At 44.1% G+C, this 22,087-nt stretch overlaps 2 long non-coding RNA genes across 4 annotated transcripts in view; one reads left to right on the forward strand and one right to left on the reverse strand.

Moving 5' to 3' along the window:
* LOC308058270 overlaps positions 1 to 22,087 on the forward strand; it is a 35,613-nt gene that overhangs the window by 7,234 nt on the left and 6,292 nt on the right. For 2 of the 3 annotated variants that reach the window (XR_013925753.1, XR_013925754.1), the window contains exon 3: positions 1 to 20,425. This is a non-coding gene — a long non-coding RNA (uncharacterized lncRNA). The other variant, XR_013925755.1, reaches the window with a different exon arrangement.
* LOC308058275 overlaps positions 20,520 to 22,087 on the reverse strand; it is an 18,510-nt gene continuing 16,942 nt past the window's right edge. The window contains exon 2 of the long non-coding RNA XR_013925760.1: positions 20,520 to 22,087. This exon is cut by the window's right edge and continues 2,108 nt beyond it. This is a non-coding gene — a long non-coding RNA (uncharacterized lncRNA).

Genomic DNA, 22,087 nt, shown 5'->3' on the forward strand with positions numbered 1-22,087 from the left:
CCTTTATTTTATGCGTCTTTATTTGGTTGATAGGTTGGAAGCTTTCCACTTGGATGTGGAGTAGGGCTCTATTAGCTCAGCCCTCATTAGGTGGTTGGCAGTTACTCACGCAAAGATATCGCTGCAGATTGTTTGCATTGACCAGACAACTTCAGGAGCACCCAAGAACTTCAGTTAATGCGCAATATGACTGCCCATAGATTTTCAAGAACTCAGGGCTTGAAGGGACAACGCAGAGGGCATTGGCTCCTGTCATCGTACAGCTACATTGTACAGTGGCTTTAATATTTTAATTGTGTCAGCCAGAAATGCCTCACCTATTATAGACTAACATTGCATTTGTCCTTGGCAATTTGCTAGACAACAGTATGCATAACAGCATTCTCTGGGAGTCACTTCCAGATACTTGTTCTGGTCTATACAGCCACATATAACAAGACTCTACAACTCTCTGGTAGAATCGTACCTGTGTAGCTAATAACCATTTTAATTTTCCTTTTTTTTTTTTTTTGTCCATAAACCTGTATTAAATATGGATCTCATGCATTGACCAAACCTTCAAACAGTGCTGCTTCTGGGGATAAAAATATGAGCAACTAAAGAGTGGAATAATTGTAAAGCTCGCATGTTACTAGCCTGGACAGCGCTGAGATTCTGTTGCTTTAGGAAAGAAAGGAACATAATGGCAGACAAAGGCAGCTTTAAATCCACTGAGCCAAACTGATTGGAGAGGACATGTACGTGTACCAAGGACATGTAGCAACAGGACAAGGGGGAATGGTTTTAAACTAAAAGAGGGTAGATTTAGATCAGATATTAGGAAGAAATCCTTCGCTGTGAGGGTGGTGAGGCACTGGCACAGGCTGCCCAGAGCAGCTGCGGATGCCCCATCCCTGGACGTGTTCAGGGCCAGGCTGGATGGAGCTTGGATCAGCCTGGTCCAGTGGGGAAGATGTCCCTGCCCATGGCAGGGGGGTTGGAACTAGATGACCTTTAAGGTCCCTTCCAACCCAAACCATTCTATGATTCTATGAAGTTCAAGCCTGTTTGGAGGAGTTCAGGTCATCACAAGCATCGTATTTAAGCAAAGCTGTTATGTTAGGCTGTGGTTACCCCTTCACCTCTAGGTTTACTTAAAGGTCTTGCAAACTGAGTCCAAGTGGGAGAGCCCTGCCGATGGCTGGCAAGTTGTGTGTGCTGTTTGTGGTGCTAACAAAACAAACTTTCTTGTACAGCACTGCACTGCAAAAGGCAGTTTATAACATTAGAGGAGACAAAACGGTGAAGACCACTGCTTATTTTACAGTAAAACCTGCTACTTGAAAGAATCACTGTACAATAACACCAGAGACCGTTTGGGTGGTAAGTAGAAAGCGAAACATTGTCATTTTCTACCAGAAGCATCTCAGAAATATGGCAGACTTTATTCATTTGCTGGTTCAGCAGGATAATTCATGGATTTGGTGAAGGCAAACCTCCACCAAATTTGTGGGAAGTGAGGTGGCTCTATGAGTTATCCCTAAATTAGATCTATTATAGAGGAAATGAGTTTTAGTGTTGGTGGAGTAATTATAATGGGAAGCTAAACAATAGGTATTTGGCAAGGTGGTAGTGGTTGGTTGCATATCACGTCTCTGTATAGTGTCCTGTTCAGTGCTAGAGGCTATAAGGTCACAATAATTGCTTGAAGAGAGGCATGCTGACAGAGAAAGTGAAATGTAAGGACGAAGAAGAACTTCCTTTATGTCTAGGCAGTGGAGAAAACTCCTTGATATCCCTCTGATCAGATAAGAGCGAGCAAGTTGCTTTTTATATACGTCACTTCTCTTTTGTGGCTTAGGAACATGCTGAGTCAAATAATGACACTCTCTCTCGCACAGTCGCCTGCCTGGCCCCAGAGGGACAGGTGCAGAGTGGAAATCTGAAAAACCTCCCATCCCAGGCATGCGAGGCTGAGCCTTCCTCTTTCCTCTTTGCGACGGTGCCGCCCAAGTGCTGAATGACTTCGACCCTGAAAGCCCAGTTCCCCCACCCACATTTTCCTTTACAGTATAGCTGAATGGAGGCTTTTCCCATAGCTTAGTCATGGCAATGGCTCAGCCAAAAAAAGCCTGTAAGGTACAGGGCTGCTTTCAAAGAACTTCTATAACTCACGTACATGACATTTCATTTGTATACTATCTGTGACTGGGGCAGGGGGGATTGCAGTAAAGCAAGGGGAGAGCGTTATGCTTGACAGTGGGAGACTAGGAAGAAGACCCCTGTATAACAGGTTTAGGTAGTCTTTAAAATATTTCTGACAAGTTTGCAAGTTAGTTTCGGCCTCTCTCAATTTAATTTTCTTATTATAAGCTTTGGTACAACTCTGTCTTTTAACCTTGCTTTGAAAAGAGAAAATCAAACCTGGGAAAAAATTATTCCCAAATTGTAATTATACTTGCTGTAAAAATCAGAGTAAAGATGACTCTGAATGTGGTGACATAAACACTAAAAAATTACTAGGCCTATACACAATAAAAACCTGTTGACACGCTCCATGATGTTCCTCCAGGTTTAACTTATAGCCAGTTTCCAGTCCATACTGAAGTGGATCACACATTGGCTAATTAAAAGATCCCATTCAGTAAATGAAGAAATTGGAGGAATAAATGGAGCGGCTGTTACAGGAAATTCTGCATTACTGTCTTGAAGGAATATACTGAGGATCAAAGGGATGCCAAGGAAAAGCTTTTATTACAGAAGGTTCTTCTTAGATCATGGATGGAAGGGTAATTACCTGGAACAAAATATTTAAGGCAATTCTCAGATGTTGGAAAACAAGAAGAATATGAAAAGTGCTCAGCTGGCTGGGTTGTAAGGTGATCTGCTCTGTCAGACCGTACTTGTGTGAGTACCAAAGAAACCCCCTGTCTGCAGCTCGTAACGGGGCTGGAGTGGTACCTGGGTCCTGTGGGCATGCTGGCCTTTGGCCTCTAGCTGTTACCAGATTTAAAAATCATTTGTCTTACACTTCTAGCAGGGAACATTACTGACATTAACATTATAACCTGTGGTTCTCAATTGCAATTAAGGCTGAGATGCAATAGCAACGTAAGAATGGAAGATACTTAGTGGATGGAAAGTAGAACCCGCTTTCAAGAGGAGACAAAATCTTTCTGAATCTAGTGCAACCCTGGTCATGGCTTTATCTAAGCTTTAGGAACAGCTTCAGCTAATGAAGACGTGTGAGAAATGCAAAAGCCATGTGCAGATGTTCCTGCATTGCCTCATTTGTTTCATAGGAGCCATTACTGTCTTTGTTCTCTCTGGTTCAGCAGAAGTGAGTGAGTATGACAATAAAGCAGGACAATTTACTATCAACAGCAATCATATGTACGTTAAATACCAGGTGTATCCTGCTCCTAGGTCAACCCAATGATGCTTGCTATGCACGTAGTTTGATGGATGTATTCCTAGCCTTGTCATAACAAACCTTCCTGAGAAATTGTCTTAACATCCAGAGCCTGACACAAGCCTAGACCCACCATGCGCAGAACCAGATACTCAGAAGAACTGTCCTCTTCTGGCCGTCTCCTTTCAAGTCTTGTCTTTAATGCTGGAGCAGCCTCCCACCTCCTGGCTCTCACCTTTCTCCACATGGGGGATGGAAGCAGCCTCACTGGGTCACCAAGTCTGGTCTCCTGTCGCTGCAGGCATCCACGTCATATAGTTCCTTTCGCATCTCAGCTGAAAACTCCTGCATAAGGCCTTATCAGTCCCGATCTCTGTAACGATAAGAGCTTAGAGCTTTTTCTGTGCCTGAGGTACACTCCAGCTTTTATAGGGCAACTTCATTTTTATCTGCAGCACTGTTAATAATCTTTCCCCACTAGCCGAGGACAGCTACGCTGAGAAGATGCGCGGCTGCCGGCAGGAAGCCCAGCTGCCACAGCTCTCTAGAACCATCTGAGGGCCCGAAGCAGTCGTTCAGCTGAAAGCCACAGGGAGAGGGGGGGGCGAGAAGCAAGAAAAGTCAGCGCTCCTCTGCCGTGTTGCAGCAGCGGCCTCTCCTGCAGCTCCAGTGCTGGATGGCATTGTGCTGTGGGTCTTCAGGTCTCCTGGTGAAACCTGGCCCAGTGGTGCGTGGCCTTTCTACTGCAGGAGCGTTCCCTGTACGCAGTGCATGTCTGCCGAGGGCTCCACTGAGAGACAGTATGGCCCACGGTGGGAAAAGCAGCGATGTGGTAGCACCGAAACCCGGCGGAACGTGCCGTGTTCATTCAAAATGTTCAGAAGGAAAAATCAAAAGGGATAGATGCAGACATTGGACACTGAATGGAGGAAGCAGGACGGCACAGTAAAAAATGCTGCTTTTGTCCATTTACTGCTGGTAACGAACAGAAGGAACGGAGTCAGAAGAGAGTTACTTCTATGTTACGATATCACTAGCATGGAACAAAAAGCTCCCCCAAACCACTGCAGGCTCAAGATGAACGAGCCTGGTGTGGAAGCTAAAGCAGCCTGTGGTACTACATGCACTACATATAGAACTATTCCGCGGGCAGCTGGGCCTTCCTATATCCTGACGTGCCTTGCATGGTGATCTGTGTGATACTATAGCTCATCTTTCAGTATCAGAACGAAAGGTTTGACATTACAACTTTGTTTGGAAGCCACTCTCGGGGTCTGGCAAGGCTGCTGTGCTGGGATGCGCTCCCCGCAGCCATACAGTTTCACGGAATTGTTCCCCCCCTTACACAGTCCAGAGCAAAACACAGGGCACAGCCAGTGAGGGGCTACAGCCCCTTTTCCCTCCACTCCAGCAAATCTGCTCTGATTTTACTTTCCTTAAAAACACATTCTACATAAAGCTATCTTCAAAACAAAATGCATTTTTTTTCACTTTTTATTATCCTTTGCCATTTAGCATGTATTGGCAGAAGCAGATGACTGAACACCACTTTTATTTCTAACGAGTTTCACTTTCTGGTTCTCGGGTATTAAAATATTACATATTGTACCCTCCTTTGTATGTGTATATATGTTTACTGTGTATACACAGTTTCTATTAGAATTTTTTTTTTATGATTGTGTTGGTTTCAAGTTCTATAAACTCATTCACATCCTTCTACTGCCTTTTTTTTTTTTTTTTTTCCCCGGTCTTCCCAGGCCTACGGACAGCATCATGTCATACCATGCTGGGGTGCCTCTGTGACACAGCAAGCAACAGCAAGGACAGAAGAGCAGTGTGAGGTGGCACTGGAGGACGTGGTCTGCCTCCCCTTGGGGTGACTCCTAAGTACCTGCTTGCAGACCTCAACTTCTCCTGTGCCCCGCCAGCATGTGTGCTGCAAACCACTGAGCAGTCATCAGATTCTGCTTGTACTTCAGCTCCTGCAGCAAAGAAGAGGCTTTGGTGTCACGCTGCATGACCAAAGGGGAAGGCTGAGGAAGAAGCCACCTCTGCAGATCTCAGGATGTAGCAATGCAAGCGCTTTCTTCAGCAGCAAGGCCATTTAAAGAACTTTCTACTTGAGGTTACTGCTGCTCTGCTGTATCTCTGTGTCACACTACTGCAGTCTGAGGAGCCTCTGTGACAGTAGCTGGGGTCACGAAAATGATCCAGCTTAAAAATCCCCCTTGCAAAAGCCTTAAGAGGTTGTTGGGGTTTTTCTTGTTGTTCTTCTGCTTTGTTTTGATTGGAATCTTTTTTGCTATCAGCTCTGCTTTCTCCTTAGCACAACTGACAGATTTGCAAATAGTCATGAGTTGCTAGAAGTCAGAAACTCCTCTTCTACTGGCTTTACTACTGATCAAAAATGTGGATCGCCTACGCAATCAGTACCTCCTTCAGCACGCAAGGCTGAGGGGGGCAGGGGGTATTGCTCAGCAACATCATTGCAGGAACAGCAATCTGGTGCCGCTGCAAGCAGCATTCAGCCCTTTAACTGTACCTGAAATTCAATTTCTGGCAGAATCATTTCAAGGAAGAGGATTTAGGGAATTCTGAGCTCTGCAGCCTGGTCCACATTTAAGCCTCTTGCAGGTATAATAGTATCACTTGGGCAGGATTTGTTATTTTTCAGGTAGCTGTATCAATAAAATCTCTGATGTGAATTTAATTATGCCAATATAGAATTATCTTAAATAGGAATACTAACTATTCTGTTTCTCATATACGAATTACTCTATGAATACGACACACTTTGTTATGACTTCCCACTTAAATAAATCTGCGATTTGTTTATAGCAGGTTAGGGAATGCTCTGAGGTGACTAGCTCATACCATCCTTAACAGATAAAACTTTAACGTAGTATCTTTGAAAAACAGCATTTCTTGGTAAATTTTTTTCCAGATGTCTCTGTTTCTGTCTTCATCTACAACTAGACGTTTACAACAGATATGAACGTGTATGCCTGTGCCTACAGATGTATCTTTTCTATGTGCACACATACAGATGTGAAAAGCTATATAGCACAGTTGCTTTGCATAATGAGTTTCATTTGTTTTCACAGGCCAGCACCTTAAGCGAACCTTGGAAAAACTATTGTGTGATCAGTCATCGCACTGAAGCAGCAGCACCCATTTGGTACAGGTAGCCTTGGATAAAAAGCTGAACACTGTGGTTTCAGTGACTTATCGTTGAAACCCTGTGGTTTCTGCGTAGGAGGCTGTACAAGCTGGACACGTTTGACATCCTTGTTTCTAAGCTGTGAAATCTGTACATCTAATTTATGAAAATCATGTCTGGTTTAATTTTATTTTTTTTAATGAAGTCAACATATTTTCCTTGCATTCAGTGGAAACAATAATGGAAATGTTTTAAGATGTACTGTGAGCCTGTTTTGACTTCACAAAGGGAAAAGAATCAAGATATTCTTGATTATGATTAAGCTCTAAGAAGGAAATTAAAATTAAATACAGGGAGTTAGAGGTAAGAGGAAAGCATTTCTCAAGTCTGGAGACAAATAGAGAAAATAACTGTGAGAAGTGACATAGATATTATAAAAGAAAAATATTCCCAGTGATAATTTGATTTTAAAAAGAAGCCACACAAGTAAGGTAATTTAAAGTAAACCATGGTACTGGTACCATTTAGGGTAACCAGCAGTATCTATAGTCTTTCAGGTGGTTTAAATACACGAATAAGCTTATGTTTAAGGTAAATCTAAGACTAATGAATATAAAGTTAGGACAAAGAGGGATCTGCAGCAGAAGCAGTTGCAAGCGAAGAAGAACGTAATGGAACATTAGATCAGTTGTGTGCTTTTTTTCTCTTCCAGTTGAGTTTTATGCTACATTCGGTGAATTGAGTCAGTTTGTTGAAGGGTGAAATGTGCTCATGTTGGTGCAACAGATATGGCAGGTGTGCACAGCTGGAACTGGAAGGTAAGTTTCTTGGCTTCACTATGCTGTGTAGGTGTAGCAGAAACACATCCGTGTCCGCATTGCGGAACTGGAACCGGGACAGTCACGGACCCACGGACACTAGCCTTCATTCTTTCCCTTGCTCTTCTCCTTCCTGCTCTGGTGAGTGCCTATCATCCTGTAACTCCTCAGGAAGCTGAGCTGTGGCAATACAGGATACCTGAGCCTCTAATACTGGCAAATCCTGTTGCCTTCAATTGTCATCAGCAACAATGGCACTGACTGCCCAAATCCTGAGTTTTCACGAACAACAACTTTGCCTCTGGCAGGCAAGTTTCAAGAAGCATGTATGCCATTCCCTGTAAGTGAACCTCTGGAAACACGTTAAAAACAAGCAGAGGCCTCTGAATAGAAAATAACAGAGAAGAAAAAGAATATTTAAGGTACAAAACAAAGTTTCTTGCTGAAATATAAATGAAATTACTACCTGTGTGAAAATAAATATCAGTGCCTTTGTGGGTGTACAAAAATCTGCCTGAAAACATTAGTCAAAGACTTCTGTGTGAGCAAAGATTGAAAGTGTGATCACTCACTGTCAATTAATTTCAGAGGATGACTGCAAGTTTCATCTTAATAATTTTCAGTAATTTCCATACCAAAACATCAATAGAAGACCGTAGATTTTAATCCTTGCTACTGTCTCATTGGTCCTGAGGGAGAGTTGTTCCTTTTCAAGAAAAAAAAACAAAAAAGTGTTACTCTAACATTGTACTTTTGATTGGAAAATTTAGATGTCTTGTCCTGCTTGTGTTTTCTTTCCAGAAATCTGAGCCAGTAAACATGATGACTGCATCTGTAGGTGAATATACAAGAAAATACAAAAACTGCTGTCTTAACGTACTCTTCTGGACAATGACATGCTTCTTGCCTGTTATTTGTGTGTTTCTTGCGGACTTAACACTTGATACCCCCATTCCTTCAGTGCTGTTTCTCTGAACTGTCTTGTAGGAAGCCAAGAGAAAAAACAAGAAGGCACTGAAGATGCTACTCCAGATCAATGGAGGCTTTTGAAAATCACATTTTTTCCATAATCACTGCAAACGTGGGATATACAAGTAACAAAGGAAGAACTCTCTTTTGGAGCATCCAGACTTCACCCAGAAGCAATTATCATGAGATTCAGCATTCCTTTCCATATAGCTGAATTTCCAGTCCCAATCCTCTTCCTCTGATTAGCGTAAGCATTACACAATTGCTTTTATATTGAACCCAAGGAAAGACTCTGTCGATGCTTCTGTTTTCTCTTCTTCTGTGTAACTAAGCCTACAGTTCTTCAAATCCCTGGTGGGCAGCATTTTTAGGTGGTTTCGTAGCCACTGCATTTCCACTTTTAGCTCTGAGCACGTTCTCCTCCTAACCTGCCTGCCTGTTGCTGGCCAGGGATAGGCAGTGAAGCACCAGTGCTGCACCTCTGCCCCAGGCACCCCCTCTCTCTCCCAGGATGGTTGCATCTCAGGTGCTGAGGAGCAAAAGGAGCTGCTTAAGCCTCCCCTGCTACAGGCTTGACCCCCTGGTGTTGAAAGTCCAGCTGAAAAGTCACAGGAGGTCCTTTCTTCCCCTCCTTCTAGCACCAGCCATTCACCAGCTTTGGTGTTTGCCTCTCAGGGAACAAGTTAGGTCACTAAGCCAGCCAAAAATATACCTTGCTGTGGCAGGGAGATGTTGGGCTGGACCAGTCATCCGCATGGTGCATGTCCTGAGAGACACTTGGCCATCAGAGCACAGAGATGCTGCAGGTACTTTGCCATGCCTTCCCAGGGGCATATCTCTTACCAGCTGAGGAATGCTGCTCCACATCATGGGCAAATGACTGAGGTAATGGAAGCTTGCCTCAGAGTGGTATTTTCTTAATTGTTTTTTAAGTGCATCTTTCATTGTCCCGCAGACTAGAAGGTTACCCCCCTTCGGTCACCCTCCTCCCCTGTTGTGGAGTATTCCTTTTAACCCTGATCATTTCAGATGTCTGATGTACGAGTAAACCATAGGCAACTGTTGCTGCATCGCTGGGCGAGGAGGGCTACGACACCCAGCAGGCACGAGGAGAGGGTGGGTATGACTCTGTCCTACCCAGCCGTCACCTTCAAACCAGACCTTCACCTGGTACTGCCGTCAGCTGAGCCACTGCTAGCAACTGCCTATATGCTTGTAGCCCGTTCACAGGCCAAATAAAATGCTAATTGCTTAAGCAGCTAAGAAGATTGCATTTTAGTTGCTCTTTGAACCGGTCAAAGAGTGCACGTGCACCAGTGCTTTTAGCCACACCACCTTGATCTCCGGGAGTTGTGTGCCCATATCATGCACCACACGTAAGGAGGTGCTGAGTGGATTCCAGCGGCTGCAAAACAATCACACTTGGTATTGCTGAACCAAGGGTGGACACGTGAAGGGAAATGGAAACATTAAAGCTGAGAACAGGAAAACTCACAAGAATGTCAGAAACCTGAAGAAAAAAAAAGGAGACAAAGATGTAATTTCCAAAACAATAACCAGAGATCAAAGGAGGCTGATGTTCTTTCAAATCGATGTTTGTGACAAATCTGCAGGAGAAGGTTAAAGAGGAGCATTATTTTGAAAGGTGCGGTGAAAAAACAGAGTATTGCAGAGAAGCAATAGACAGACCCTGTAGCTTTTTTCTTGGCTCTCTTCTTGCCATCACCCTCTGCATTTCTGTGCTAGCCATGCTGAGTTTTTCTGAGAAAAATGCCACAGTGTGCTTCGCTTTAAATTGGCTTTAAATTGAGCAGAGATTAAGCTGTTCTACCCTCTGCTATAACCATATGCCATGGAAATTCTCCTTACTCATTCTTTGAGATGCCTTGTTTTCTCTGCTATTGCTAGATCCAGTCAATGCTTTTAAGGATTGAACTGCACAGATTTTCCCTTTTAGCATTATTCTTCATCATACTCTGATTTTATTGCTTTTCTCCAATTTCTGTCAAAATGAATAAATAATTAGGAATACCAAAATGTTTCATGTTGACACCTTAATACGAGCATTTCAGTTTTCCATTTATAATACTTCATAATGATATTCCACATGATATTTCACTATGAAGATTCGGTTTATTTGACATAGTTCTAAAAGCTAGGAAAGAAACTTTTTCTTCATAATTTGATGCAGAATGTCCAGCCTGAAGTGAACTTTTTTTTTTCTCCTTGATCATCCCAATCATTGCCGTGCTTCTTGTGCCTCTTCATGTGTGTTTTGGCAAATGGAAAAATCAGATGCTCACCCTGTTTTAGCAACCACTCTAACATTTAATAGTCATTCTCTGTGCTTTCTTAGGTCTTTGTGATTCAGTACACATGCTCTGAAATATTTCTATGCTCGCTTTTTGTTTTTTCACAGGTGGGGAACAACATCAGGGTTATGTGCAGTGGGTAATCGGTATTCCAGAGAATGAAGGACCAAGAATTAACTGGTGGAGTACACAGAAAAGAGCCCGACCTTTGGCGTATATAAACTCTGCAATTAGTCCCTTGTCCTTCCCACTTTATGCATGAGGGTTAAGCGGTCTGATATGAAAAGGGGAGGTCAGCAAGCCAACGTGCCAGAGTAGAACTACCCAGGCAATGTAAGGAAGCTTCTAAGAGTTCAGGATAACACAGGTTGAAGAAAATGCTGGGACTTGACGGACTCCTGGGAAGAGGGGGTGAGGAGACTGCAGTGGGGAGAGGTGCGGGCCCTTCACCCCCCGTTACTGCAGCGGTGGGCCTGGCACCATGGCCACTGCCTCTGCCCCCCTGGCACTGTCCTCACGCGCCTGCTGTTAGCCCTGCCCCTGACGCGCCGGGTGGCACGCTTGGGTGACCAGGAGCAGGTACGGAAAATCTGTGAACGGCTTGTGCCGCTCAGGGAATAGCTAGGCAACACTTGGGGCTGGGGACTGGAGACAAGGTGCTGTCTTTCTACCTTAATAATGTCTGTCTGCTTCGAACAGGGCCAGAGAAATTTTCTAATTTTCTTTAACTTACCCGACCTAGCTAGGGGATCTGGATTTAGCAGCTGTTTTGACAGGCAGTAGCGTCCTTTAATTTTTTTCTCTCGCAGAAAAAGAAATAGCGAGGCTTTGGGATTTAAATGATGTCTGTATTTTTAACCTGTTCCTTGATGTTTAAAGAAAGACAAATGTAACCTTTTTATAAGGTTAAGAAAATGGTCAGGAGAAGCCAGTGTTTCAGACAAAAAATTGTCTTTTCATTAGTGCAAAACATTCTTCAGGGTTATTTAACGTCTTCCATAAGTTAGTGGAAGACTGCCTAACGTGGGTTGATGTGGACTACTATGCTTTATTAGTTCTATAGACCTACACAGTGCTTTCTTTGTACCTAGTGGAAATGGGTAAAAGGGCCTTATGTAGCTCTTTTTCAGTTCCCATTTTATCCACTGACTGGAAAGACCAGACCCTTTTTTTGGCTCTGAATGTCTTCCAAAAAATCTGTGCTCCTTCCCTTCCTGAAGGAATTCGAGGGAACTCACAACAGGGGGCTCTCAAGGCTTGCTTAAGGAAAAACATGTAACTCAGCCCTGCATTTCTTCAGTCTAAACGAAATACCCCAAACTAGAATATGAGCCAAGATTTCTGTAAGAATGATGTTGTGCATGAACAAGACCAGTCCAGTGCTACGAGAGAGTTATTACACCGGTATAAATCAGAGCAGCCTGAATCCACACTTGCATTGCTTCTCGGTCTAGCACTGAGAAAGCTTTTCAGGCCTGATTAGTCATTTGAGTGGAGTGTAATAAATATCAGAGAAACTAATTCAAAAAACCTCTCGGTAAATGTGAGGCATAGCTGCTCTCTAGTGGACTTGTGAATAGTGTTAGCAGTGTAGGTACGCTTCCCGTCCCCAGAAAATAATCGTGTGGATACTCTGCTGAGAGACAGAAGATGAACGGTGCCTCCGCGTGTGAGTTCAGCTGCTGCTTCGTTTCCTTGCTGTCTCTTCCCCTCCTTACGGAGCTGACTTACATCAGGGTTACAGCAAATTGCAGAATGCAATAGCAACTTTAAAAAATATCCCCATTGCTGTGGCAAGCAATATTTAATTATCTATATGTTGTAGTTCTGTTTGCAGACGGCAGTGTTTCCATTTAGCATCGTGCGAGAGTGGCAAGTATCTTAGAGCTAAGGAAAACCATTTTACCAGAAAAGGCGAGGTGTACAAAGTACTTTTTTCCTTATGCTGTACAGAAAAATACCAGCTGCACATAGGACCTTCGCATTTGGGAAAGTGAGATCCTCTCAGGCTTTCTCAGGAGAAAAAAACTACTGATTTCAGTGGGATCAACATCAAATCGAGTCAGCCTGCCTGGGCATAAGTGTGTGCACACAGAGGACCAAATAACACGATTCAAACCCCCTAAAAGTTTATGAGAGAGACTGAAAAAGTTAATCTTTAATACTATGAACAAAATAATGTGTGCAACAAAACAGCCTGTACTTAACCCAACATCATTTTTTTATATATGTGAGAAGGTTTGCCTAAGATGTAACATGTATTTCAAAAGGAACTTTAGGCATAACCTGGACATCCCATTTCTTAGATTTTCATTAAATTACTGAGAACGGTGTTCCCACCATAAAGAAGTCTGTCAAAATACTGAAGATGTCAAAAGAGTATCTCATATTATGGATTCTTACACAACCCTTATCTTTTGTGTGTGTGCCAACTTTATTAACAAGTTAATTGTGGTGCAATGGTAAAGAAAATGTATTTAGAGTTGTATTACCTAATTAAATTTTAAATTAACGGTACCCACCTTAATCCGCAGAAAGCTATAAAGAAAAAAAAGATTAAAAAATCTCAGTTAGTGGGGGAAAGAAAGAAGAATGATAAAGAACAGAGTTGGTAAATGGTTTCTTTTGGTGGTCCTTTGGTTCCCTCCAAGGAAGAGTACTGCATGCTGCCTGGATCAAGTCCCCTCAGCAAGACAGTACTTGCTGTGTATTGCTGCGTAACATGAGTATGTTACAGTAGTAGTAGTGGTATGTACCTGCTGTGATGGAAAACAGACATTACAGTGAATGTACACACTACACTGCAATCACTTGTACAACTATGGGAACACACGTGTGGAAGATAGAGGGAAGGATCGAAGTCGGTTTCAGTAGACACAGCACCCCACGTTGATGCAATTACATAAACCAAAAATGTCCTTCATCAGTATAGCTCATTCCACCTACGTGCTGGTGGAGGAATCCAGCTATAGGCCATCTGTATTTATACCAGGAAGTCCTATTAAGCATAAAAGCGTACCGTAACTTTCTCAGTGGTCTGTGGCCCAAGAACAAAGTGCCTGAATGATGGCTGGGGAGTCTAGGTGGCATGTCACCTGGGTTGGTGCAGATAAAATCTCCACCTAGTATTTAGGTGTTTGTTTGGGTTTTTTTTTTATTGGCCTTAAAAGGAAACACGAGGGAAAAATGCCACTACATTCCCTTCTCACACCAGCACTGTAGAGTACGTAAGACGTGGTGATGTGGGGTCAGCAAACATCCAGAACACACACATGACTACCTTGGCTTTTTCAAAGCACAAAGCTCTTTCCCACTGTGGTGGGTTGACCCCATCCAGTAGCTAAACGCCCCCACCCCCTCCCCCTGTGGAATGGAGGAGAGAAGAAGAAGAGCAAAACCAAAAAGACTCATGGTTCAAGACAATGTTTACTATTGAAGTGAAGAGCAGGGGGAAAAGTGATGGAAAGGCAATTGCTCACCCCTTGCCACAAGGAGACTGATGTCCAGCCAGCCTCTGAGCAATGACTACCTCAGAAGACAGCCCCTGCTCCTGCTTTTATTGCTGAGCATACCTTTATTAGGTATGGAGTGTCTCTTTAGACAGCTCGTTAAGCTGTCCTGGCTGCATCGCCTCCCAGCTTCTTGCCCACGCAGCCTAGTTGCTGGGGTGGGGGCTGGGTGAGACAATAGGGGAGCCTTGATGCTGTGCAAACATTGTTCTGCCAAAGGCAAACCACTGGGGTGTTATCTGCACCTTTTACACACCACTGCTGTGAAGAAAGTTGCCTCCATCCCACCTGGAGCCAGTATACCCAAAACGATTAAACTGGTTTGATTATGGATCTGATTACACTAAACCACCCTCATTCTTTTCTGGCAGGGACAAAGTCTAGGATTTCTGATTGCTAATCTGATTGCTAAGTAAAAGTTGCTCATCAATCATGATTTGCATTTTCCACTGGGAAGGAGATCACTGAGTCCTTGTCCCATCACATACCTAGAAAGAGGGTGGATTTTGGTTCTGTACCTGAACTGAGTATCTTAGCTAAAAATCTGGAAAGATTTCCACTTATGCATCTGAGCAGAGGTATTAAACACCTTTCCTTTTATTCAAACCAGGGACAGATTTCCTTACCTTATTAGAGGTAAAAAATCTGGAATTTGTAGTCTGTATCGCCGAGTAAATGATGTTTATTTTATTTAGTTGCAGCACTCCTCTCTTTCGTGCCTGGTCACCAGAATTTTTGATGCATTCCTTCTCTGCCAGATTACAAGTCTATCACAACAGTCCTTTGAGGTTTAGATTTGTTTTTAAACTCACATATATTTGCCCTTGCCCCTTCCATTATGTGCATGTTTGAAGGCGTGCGTCTGAGGTGCAGATCTATGGCATTACACAAACACCTAAACCTTAATATTGCAGTATGTACGTCATTCTCAGCAGTTGCACGGTCTCCCCTCTCCAGCAGGCAGGTTGTCATACCCTCCACATGGGCAGTATTGCAGCTCCCTGGGCAGCCACGGCAATGCACACAACGGTCGGCGATACCCGAGCCCCCAACCTTCCACGACAGCTGGTGTCAGGGAGGCACCAAGGGTTCTCCTGCCAACCTTCAGGCCGTGGCTGTCCCTCTTCCCCAGGTCCAGAAACCGTGTCGGCTGTGGCACACCAATAGCATGCTAATTAGGAAATGCCAAACAAAGTCTTAGAGGTAAGAGGTGACAACATCCCACACCTTAAAGGCATAAAAGAAAGAAGTTGCATGTGAAGACATCTGCCTTCCAGTTCATCTCACTGCCATCAGAAGCATCTTTGAGCACCTTGCGATTCCCAATTAATACGAAGGCAATTTGTATTGGATTGATTTCACCCTTGTAAGCTGATTGTGTTCCCATTAATCTCAGCAATATTATAGCAAGTAACATCCCAGCTCCATGTGGCCTGTGAAAAGCAGGTATACTGAATGGGGAAGGATATGGGTCCTGATAAACCAGAAGAAAGATGCTTGGGGAAAATGCACGCTCACATTAGTTATAGCCTGGGGGATTCTGGATGGCTTGTTACGAGAGGATGGGAAGTCAGTCTGACTTTTGCTACTCTTACTAACCAACAGAACCATCCTTTAGCTCAGTGGGACTGAGGTAATGGTGGTTGAAATGAATAAGGCTCCAACTTGAAAAATAAAAATAGGAAATGTTTGTCTCCGTAGTGAACTTAAGGGGCTCATGTGAAGGATAACCTTGATCTGTGAAAATATGTCAGTCTGAACTGTGCAGAGGTCAAAAAAGATCTATGAAAACTAATATTTTCTATTTCCTTTTTGTTCAGCTTCCTGTATGCTGAGCCCAAGTTGTTTATTCTTCTGAATGATGCAATGGGTTAACGGATAGTATGTGGGTTATCAGTAAGGAAATCTGAAGGTACAAGGACCATAACAGTACTTCATGTTTCACTTTGATTAAACTGGTGGAATTCCGTGTAAATGGAAAATTGTGAAGGCGTATAGCCTTTGTTTTATCAAGAGGATACAGTAGGAAGTAACTTAAAACACAAACTTTCATATTATTTCTTATTTCTAAATAATGAAATGCCTTGAAGTCTTGCAATTCAAAATCCATGCAGTCTTCTCACAAAAGATTAAATACATGCCCAGTCCTTTCTGCAAAGGCTGAGATTTAGGGAGATGTGAGGCTAAGGGGAAGCGTTTGATGTTGCTGCTGCTGAGGGTTACTTAGGAACAAAGATAAGTCAGCAGGAGGTTGTAAGTCTCTAACTTAGCTTGCACAAGATAATGAGTGAGTTTCCTTCTGGAGACTGCTTTCTGTGACAAGCAGCTTTTTGCCTGGAATAAACCACTTTCTTTGCTTTAGAAATCTAAGTAAATTGAGGATATTTTAAATCAGACTTTAAAAAAAATATCTCTTTTGTTTCTTTGTTTCTTTAGAGCAGGCACAGCAATGCAAGGTAAGCTCAGTTGCCTTTCAGAAATAAAAAGAGTTGGTGCACAGGGAAGCTGCCTTCAACCCCCCACTCCCAAGAGCTTCAACATGCGCACTAGTGGCACCCAAGGGTATGGCAGAGCTTCCCTCGTGGGGACCCACACCAGGCCAGGCGTCATCCAAAACACTCACGCAATCCAGCCTGCTCCCCTCCAGGTGAGCATCTTCAGTATCTGTCCACAGGCAAGCCAGACAGGCGTACCAGCAGTAGGACTATTTCAGTCGTCACGTTCACCACTGTGCAACTTGATGGTTCTGAAACATGTATGGATAGTAAGAACATGTCCTTTTTGTCTTACACAAAAATAGTTGGTACTCTATGAGGAAAACAACAAAGATTTTCTTATAGGTGGGTCTGATACACATAATTTCATTGCTTAACTGCTGTTGCTTGAATAAAGATCGATAATAATATTTCTTAAAAAACAGCAGGGAGAGAATGCCCTTGGTTTACTCCACCTCAGCACTGCATGTTGGTGTTCTGAAACTAGGGTGGGGTGGTTTGTATTTTGATAGCCCATTATCTAGGAGGGAAGCAAATAACCTGAAACCTCGACCTTTCAAGTGTCTGTGATCTGAATAGTGTTTTGTTCCTCACCAATGTTGTTGCTTATATGCTGCACGACTGCCTGTGAGGGCAGCCGGGAGCTAAGGAGCATCATTTACACTAAAGGCTTCAGGTGTCCTTTTATGTGACGTGACTCAGTATGGAGGATAGCAGCACCAAATATCATCCTTCACCTGAGTTGTTTTCTCCATATATTCCATATACAGCACAATGCTGAGCAGGTCATTAAGTAATCCCAGCAGGTCACACATAGGGGAATAAATGAGCAGCAAGAGGTTTAAAAATGGTGGAGAAGTGGCAGCAGGTAAACCTTGTGCAAGCTGCTGACAGTCATTGGTGGTTCATGCCTGAGCACCTCGTGGGGCTACTCAGTCCTGTAGGGCAAAGTTGTGTGCCCCCTCCCCCCTTTCCTGAGCTGTCAGAGGGGGAAGTGAATCCTCCTCCTCTGTGAAAAGCTTTGAGTGAAAAAAGCTATGGAAGAGCCTCAGTGTTACTTTTAATACAGGCGGTCTTTTACAGAACTGCGGACGAGACCTAAATGAAGTGCACTTATTTTTGGACGAAGAAAAGGAGCTTGCTTTCCAGAAGTCCTTGACTCCAGTGTTGACAAAACGGTTACCCTAACTTTCAGTGTGCTGTACAGTAGAATAAGCGGGGCTTGTAGTATATGAGCTACAGCAATCTTCTGGGCAGCAGTGTCCTGCAAAGAATGCGTGGAACTGAGCCTGCTCTAAATTCCCTTCTCAAGTAGCCCGTACACCTTGCTGCGCTGAGTTTATGTAGTCCAGAAATTTGTCTCCAGGCTCTTTGCATGGGCAGAATGAAATCAGTCTTGGACCAGGTTCCCAGCAGCTGGCTTGCAACAGTGTAGACATCACATCTGTGCAAGAAAAGCAGCTCAGACCCATCACTGGTTAAATAATCCACTAGTACCTGTTTGGAAAACCGAACAACCACTGTACAAATTTTGCCTGAATGCAGTACACGTTAAAGGTCTGCTCGAGGCAGGAGTTTGTAGACTGAGAACATAAATAGCTGAGTGACATCAAAGCCGCACTTCAGACTCTTCCTATGATTAAGTTTGCTGCTCACGTGGGGCAAAAAAGGAAATACTAAGTCCCACTTCAATACTTTTGATGCTGCTGTGCCTGTTTAGAAACAGGATATATCATTGGAAATATTTGGGACATGAGTTAGGGCAAGGTTGGAAGGAACCTTGAGGTCACTTCCTCTTCCTCCTGTCCATACCTGGTCTATTTTTCTTGTGCTTATTTGTAATAAATGGCAAGAGTAGACAATCTAAAGTGAGAAGCAGGGTGCTTGGCCACCCAGGAGATGCTAATGCTAACATAGTAAATGAAAGCTGCCGCACACCTCTCTCCTGCTCCTGCTCCCCGAGGCCTGCCAGGTACACAAGTATGAAGGTGATCACCTTATAAATGGTTAGGTGGAAAGATAGGAGCTATAGGTTAGATTTAAAGGGACTTTTCTGGTAGGTGGAAGAGATATCTTGATCTCTTTTTGGAACAGGTCTCTGCTCATCTCTTCCCATGATTTTCTTCTTGGCCCCATCCTGAGAAAAAATTTCCATCTCTCTCTACTCTGGCTTGTGTGAGGAGGACTGTTTTCCTTCTTGCTTTTTGCTCTCCTGCTGTTATACTGGCAGCCCTGGGGCACTCTGGGATCTTTCACCCTTGTGCCAAGCAGTCAATGTCCTCTGGATTATGTGAGGTGGCAACTGTTTGTTGGGGAGCCATGTAGCTGGGCTCATGTCTCTCATGATCACAAGCATGGGTCTCATCAGTTGGAAGAAGAGCAACACGCAGTGGTCTGAGATTGATAAAGGACTTCTAATGCTTAGGTCACCTCAAACCACAGTTCAAAGGGCTGAAGATGTGGTTACAGTGGGTGTCTTGGCGGAGATAGGGTGACACTAGAGATGTGAAGCAGAGTCCAACATCCTTTGTGCCTGGAGGAACACCATCATGACTCAGGAGCGCACCTGTAGGGGACGCTGCCCATAGGAGCTGAGTCCTGTGTTAGGTGACCAACGAGGTTCTTCACAATTTGGGCTCCTCGGTAAGACTTGCAGGGCAGCAGGTGAAGGCAGGCCCAGGTCCTGGGTGGCCACAGAGCACGGGAAGTCACCTGCTTGCTCCTGGCTGGGCATGCTGGGCATCTGCACCTACCCAAATCCCTGCCCACCTGGCTTGCCTACTCCAGGAGGCAACTTCTCCAGCATCTTTGGAAACAGCTGCTGTAATGGAGGTGTCAAGCCATCCTCTCCTCCTTCAAATCCTTCCTGGCAAACAGTTTTCCCGGGATGACTTCACCAAGCAAATTAGTTTACCGAGATGCTGAGAATTAAATGTACAGGCAGTACTTTTCTCCTAAACTTATAGGCGAGAGGTACTTGAGTAAGTGACTTCAGTGCCTCGCATATACCTCCTGCTGCAAGACGCAGGACCTGCACGTTCTCAGTGCTGGTAAGAGTCTCTGTGGCATTAGTCACAGAGCAACCCACAGTCACTCTGGCTGTCTGAGCAAGAAAACTTGTGGTTTCATTTCAGCTTCCTTGCTAGAAGTCCCAAAGCCAGACATCCCCCTTTTGGGCAAGAGGTGCACTCCCATACCTGACTTATCCCTTTTATTACTTGCTATTTCAGCACCTGTTTCCTCCTTGGCTTTGACTTTACGCTCCCCTTCACTTTGGCGCCCTGAGCACGCCAGTGCTTGGTGCTCCCACAGCGTTACATGCTGCCTCGATGGTATCGCTGCATCCTCATCCACCGCTTCCTCCCCGCTCGCCCCAGCTCCCACCACCACGGTGCGTCTGTAACGTCACCGGCCGCTGGCTGCGACACAACTGGCGTGTGCACATCACAAGCCCGGCGCTCCTCTGATGGCTAAGAACTGACTCCCAGATGTCTCACCAGTTTTAAAGCCCCGTGTCTCCAAATTCTGTCTTTTCACCTAATACTGGCCATTTCTCTCTCTGCCTTCAGATTCTTTCTCTCTGTTCTAAGCAGAAGAATTTTCTTTGCCTTGAGAAAGGCTTTTTCATACAACTCTGCCTCATTGATTCTCCACTCTTTCCTAAATCTCAGATGGAAAATGCCTCTTCCTGCCCCCAGACTTGTTTTTCTTTTCTGCTGGGACTGATTTAACTGCTTATTACTCTGTGCTTCCAACGTCGCTCAAAAGATGTTGCAGAAAACAAAGCTGTATTTCATTGACACAGAAAACAATTTCAGAATGGGATGAATCACCCTTTCTTCAAACCCCAGCTAAAAATAATTAAAAAAAAAAGATGATTCACTGTAGAAAGTCTATATGAGATTTCTCAAATCCAGTTCTGGTTTATTATCTGTGAGGCAATTCTGTGCTTGTCATTCTGGCAATGTGGTATCATTTTACTTGAAAATGGCCTGGTGGTTTTATTGATTCATTCTGGGAGATGACTTTATTTTGTTGGTAAATCTGAAGGCAATTTTCCCTTGTTTCATGAAGCATTTGAAGCATATCTTGCATTGCAGACTATAGAGTATTTTGGAAAATTTAAGTAAATATATAATAAACCAACAAGAAACACAATAAAAATACAGCACGTTAGAATTTTTTTTTTTCAAGCAGAAATAAACCACTTTTTTTTTTCAAGCAGAGAAAAAAAAATCAAGCAGAAATAAAAAAAAAAAAAAAAAAAGCCAAGGAAAGGCAGTGCTTTTTTATGCAACACACAAGCTGTGGAAGTTTTTGTCTTAATGCCACCAAGGGCAAGATCTTCATGAGATTCAGAACAATTAGGCACACTGATATCACCTATAGTTAAATTGCCAAAAACAGATAAAAAGAAAACATCAAAATGGGAGGACAGTGATGCCTGCAGCACGTTCCTTAGGATGCAGAAGTAGTGCCCGGTGCCACGGACTGCCAGTGCTCCCTCGGCCAGGGACTGGGGCTGGTTTTCAGCCCCCTCAAGCTGGATCCAGCCTTGCAGTTTCCTTGGCATTGCAAAGGCTGCGACTGCCTCTGCAGCCTCTGCACCGCAGCAGGATTGATGCCTCGATGTGGTGGGCCATCGGCTGCCTTGCAGTACGTCAGGGCTCTGAGGAACGGCGATCCTCCCACCTACACCAAATATTCCTGGCCCTTCTGGTCAAATCAGACCAAAAGCCTGGCCCCACGTGAAGTCTGTGTTTCCATCTTTCGCTGGTGAGTGGGGTGAGTATTTTTTAATTTATGCAAAAACGTATGTTGTTCACATGAGCTTTCTGTCTACGTCTATGTTATCACAAGCATCCCCAAAGAGGAAGACCAGAAAAAAGCTTTGGTGGAGGTCGAGTGCGGGAGCACTCTGGAGACCCAGCAGCTGTTTTGTGGGCTGGGGGGGATTGGATGCGTTTTGGGGATTGGTCAAGGAGGGGAAGGGGTGTTCCTCAAGCTCACAACAGATCACCCTGGATTTAAATAAAAAATACAGGTGCAACATTGAAATACTCTTTATTTTGCATTTCTGTAACAGTAAATTTTTCAAAATTATTTCTGTAACAGTAAATTTTTCAAAATTATTACAGAAAAAGACTGTGAAGTAACCAAGCATTGCTATCCTGGTGTGAGCAGAGGAATGAGGAGCAGCACATGCCTCCTGCCGAGCTCTCGCAGCGCGGCTCCTGCAGTCTCGGCCGGCATCGCCTGCCAGCCCCTGGCTCCTGCAGGTCTCTGGGGCACCGAGTGACTTCAGGAAGAAGTGGGATGATCAGAGGGTGGGCAAAGTTAGCGAAGACTGCCACGGTGCCCTGTCGCAGACAAGGTGTGACATTTATGGCGGTGCTGACATGCGTGCTGTGAACTGAGGAAAAAAGGGTGCAC

Source organism: Falco punctatus (assembly GCF_963210335.1).
Source record: "Falco punctatus genome assembly, chromosome: 1".
In the NCBI taxonomy this organism is placed as follows: domain Eukaryota; kingdom Metazoa; phylum Chordata; class Aves; order Falconiformes; family Falconidae; genus Falco; species Falco punctatus.